Source organism: Eleutherodactylus coqui, chromosome 6 (assembly GCF_035609145.1).
Source record: "Eleutherodactylus coqui strain aEleCoq1 chromosome 6, aEleCoq1.hap1, whole genome shotgun sequence".
Taxonomy (NCBI): Eukaryota; Metazoa; Chordata; class Amphibia; order Anura; family Eleutherodactylidae; genus Eleutherodactylus; species Eleutherodactylus coqui.
Genome location: NC_089842.1, coordinates 31,492,570 through 31,496,849, shown reverse-complemented (window position 1 = coordinate 31,496,849; position 4,280 = coordinate 31,492,570).

Genomic DNA, 4,280 nt, shown 5'->3' with positions numbered 1-4,280 from the left:
TAATTCTATTTGTATCTCTGTCAGGCTGTCTTCAGTGCAAGTTGAGCAGTTACCGGAATATATTGCTGATTTTACTGATGTTTTTGCCCCAGATGGGGCAGATAAGTTACTGCCTCACAGGAAGGGGGATTGCACTATTAAACTTGTTCCAGACTGTAAACTTCAAAAAAACCATTTATTCAATCTAACTACACCCGAGAGACAGTCTATGAAAGTTTATATACCCGGGACAGTTTGAAAAATGGGCACATACGTCCCTCGAATTCCCGAGAGCTAAACAAAATCACCAAGCCTAATCCGTGCCCATTGCCTGTCATTCCCGACCCGTTTTTCACAGTTGAATGATGCCAAGTTGGATTTACGTGGAGCACAGAATTTGATTCGGATTAAGAAGGGGGATGAATGGAAAACTGCCTTTAAGACCCCTGAAGGGCATTACGAGAACTTGATGATGTCATTTGGTTTAACAAACGCTCCTGGGGTTTTCCAGTGCTTTGTAAATTTATCACATGCTCTGCTCTGGTATACCTCACCGATATTCTTATCTTTTCGTTGGATTTTGATTCACATATTTCTAATGTTCGTCAGGTACTCCAGGCATTGCACAATAATAATTTGTTTGCTAAAAAGGAAGTGTGTTTTTTCCGTACAAGAGATCACATTTCTGGGACACATTATTACCCTGAAGGGGTTCAATATGGAACCAGAGAAGGTCTGCCTGGTACGGAACTGGGTGCTACCTGAGAATGTGAAGGCACTTGAGAAGTTTCTGAGGTTCGCCAATTATTATCAGAAATTTATTAGGGGATTTTCAGTGGTGGTTAAACCTTTGACAGATATGATAAGAAAGGCTGCTTTCCTTCTAAATGGTCCCCAAGGGCATTACAAACTTTTCATGCCTTGAATAGATGTTTTGTGACGGCTCCGGTTCTGGTGCAGCCAGACTCCTCCAGACCTTTCGTGGTGCAGGTTGATGTCTCAGAAGTTGGGGTTGGGGCGTTGCTGTCTCATGGGAACTAGTGCGGTGCAAGATCTTTGTCCTTGTGAGTTTTTCTCACGCATATTTTCTACTGCTGAGCAAAACTACAATATTGGTGACAGAGAGCTGTTGGCTATTAAGTGGGCTTTTGAGGAGTGGCGGCACCTCTTAAAAGGGGCTTGGCATAAGGTGACAGCTTATTTGAACCACAAGAAACTGATCTATTTAAGAGTCAGCCCAAAGACTTAACTCACGACAGGCACGGTCGTCACTTTTTTATAGTTACATATTGTCCTGGCATTAAAAGTGTTAAGGCCGATGCGCTTTCCAGGAGCTTTGTCCCGGTGGTTTCAGATGAACCCCCTGTGTCCATTCTTTCTGAGGGGGTTGTAGTGTCAGCAGTTTCACCAGATTTGGAGGAACAGGTTCGTAAGGCACAGGATTTAGCCCCAGCAAGCCTTCTGCTGGGAAAGTGTTTTGTCACTGTTCATTTGAGGCTGCAGGTGCTGTCTGAAGTATATAGTTTCATGTTGGCTGGTAACCCGAAGATTAATAATACCTGAAAATTACTAACAAGAACTTTTTGTGGCCATCATTATGATGAGATGTTTTCAGTTTTGTCTCTTCTTGTGAGGTTTGTGCCAGAACAAAATTGCCTCGAGCTGCCCCTGCTGAGAGGCTGATGTCTTTGCCGATACCAGTGAGACCTTGGACTCATTTGTCTATGGACTTTATTACAGATTTGCTGCTTTCTGAAGGTAATACTGCCATCTGGGTTGTGGTAGATCGTTTGAGCAAGATGTGTCATTTTGTGACTCTTCCCAGTCTTACCAATGCTAAAACCTTGTCCAGATTGTGCATTACTCATATTGTGAGATTGCACGGCCTACCAGCAAATATTGTCTCCGATCGTGAGGTCCAGTTTGTTTCCAGGTTCTTGTGTTTTGTTTGCTCTCAGTTGGGAATTCAGCTCTTTTTTTCCTCGGCATATCACCCAGAGACTAATCGACAAACTAAGAGATGTAACCAGAGTCTGGAACAATATTTGCTGTGTTATGTTTCAGAGAAGCAGGAGGAATGGTCAGGTATTTGCCTTTGGCTGAACATGCACTTAATAGATTGTTTGAATCTATAGGGGGAATCGCCTTTCGTTTGCAGTTATGGGTTTCATCCCTGTTTTGGTCCCTTTTCCAAGAGGGTGTCAGATGTGCCATAGGAAAATGCATTTTCCTCTAATATTGAGGCAGTGCGGGAGGTTATTCAGAAGAACCTTCAGAGGATGGTTCAAAATTTCAAGCGGGTAGCAGATAATAGGCGTTCTGAGGGGACTAATTTCTTGGTGGGAGACTTGGTGTGGTTGTCAACTAAGAACATCAAACTCAAACAACAGTCCTTCAAGTTAGACCTACAATTTATCGGCTCTTTCATAATCATTGAAAAAATTTATCCTGTATCGTTTCATTTGGAGATTCCTAGTTCTATGAAAATAACTAATGTGTTTCACAAATCTCTCTTAAAGAAGTTTGTTGATTCAGGAAATGCTTCATCTCCACCAGCCCCAGTTTTGGTGGATTATTCAATTTGAGATAAATCGCATAGTGGACTCTCGTCAAGTTAGGAGATCCTTACAGTAGTTAGTACATTGGCATGGTAATGCTCGTCAGTAGAGGACATCGGTACCAGCTGCTGATGTCCATGTGGAAAGGATTGTGAAAAACTTTCACAGACTAAATCCAAATCGACCTGGTCCTAAGTGTCCTGCAGCCCCTTCTAAAAGGGGAGGTACTGTTGTGGCGGTTCTGGGATTACTGCCATGTTGATAGTTTCATGCAGGTTTTGCAAGTGGTTCTCCAGCTTTTGGCTCTGGTGGGTGTGGTATTAGGTGAGACTAATTATCAGGCTTTTTAGTCTTGCTGAGGCGGGACAGAATTGCCATCTAATCTTCAGTCTAGCTGTGACTGTGGTCTCAGTCAGAGCTCTCTTCTGAGAGTTTATGTGCCTGCTGCATCTAAGCTAAGTTTGTGTTTATTTTCTATTTGTGTTGTTTGTTTCCCCTGTCCCATGTAAAGTTAACTAAGGGCCGAGGCACAAGGTCAGGTACGCCCTTGTCAGGGCAAATTGCCCGCATTTAGGTGGATTCCCATCCCTGGTGTTATTTACATAGGGAAAGAGTACACATATTTTTGTTTTTGTTGTTAGACAGCTTGGGCACATTTGTGTAAGATCTGCAGGTTACTGATCCAGCACATCCTGGGTAGATGTGACAGACCTGTGGTCACACTGATGACCCTGGGAGGCTGGGATGTGTGAGGTCTGAGCGGTCCAGAGTCTCCCAGCTAGTGGGGTGTAATATTCTAACTGACACTGAGAGGAACTGACACTGTTAAATTCTACTGCTTCGCTCTCTCCCTCTCCCTCCCCCTCCATCTCTTTCTATGCCACTTCTCTCCCCCTCTCTCTCCATGCCACTTCTCTCTCCCACCCCTTCTCTCTTTCTCACTCTATGCTGCTTCTCTCTCTCTTTCCCCTACTCCTTCTCTTTCCATGCTGCTTCTCTCTCCCACTCACCCCCTCCATGCCGCTTCTCTCTCCCACTCATCCCCTCCATGCCGCTTCTCTCTCCCACTCACCCCCTCCATGCCGCTTCTCTCCCACTCACCCCCTCCATGCCACTTCTCTCCCACTCACCCCCTCCATGCCACTTCTCTCCCACTCACCTCCTCCATGCCACTTCTCTCCCACTCACCCCCTCCATGCCGCGTCTCTCTCCCACCCACCCCCTCTCAATGCTGCTTCTATCTCTCTCTCCCCCTTCTCCCAGTCTCTCTCTCTGAACCTCTGCTTCAACTGTTCCTCTCCTTCAAGGCTGACTCTCCACTTCAACTGTTTCTTATCCGCAGCTTCTTCCTCACTTAGGCCCTCCCCATGCCACTTCTCTCTCCCACTCCTCCTCTCAATGCTGCTTCTCTCCCTTTCCGCCTCTCCCTGCTGCTTCTTTTTTTTCTCTCCCCTCTCTCCATGTCTCTTCCCTCTCCCCCTCTCCCTTTCTCCATGCTGCTCCGTGCTACTTCTCTCTCGCCTTGCTACTTCTCTCACCCTCTCTCCATACCACTTCTCTCTCCCTCTCCCCCTCCATCTCTCTCTATGTTGCTTCTCTCTCACTCTTCACTCCTCTTTCTCCCTCTTTCCATGCCACTTCTTTCCCACTCCCCTCTTTTAATACCACTTTCACAAATTATTGAATTATTGGTGGAAAGCCTTTTAGAAGAAAAAATAAAATTAAAGAATAAAAAACAATAAA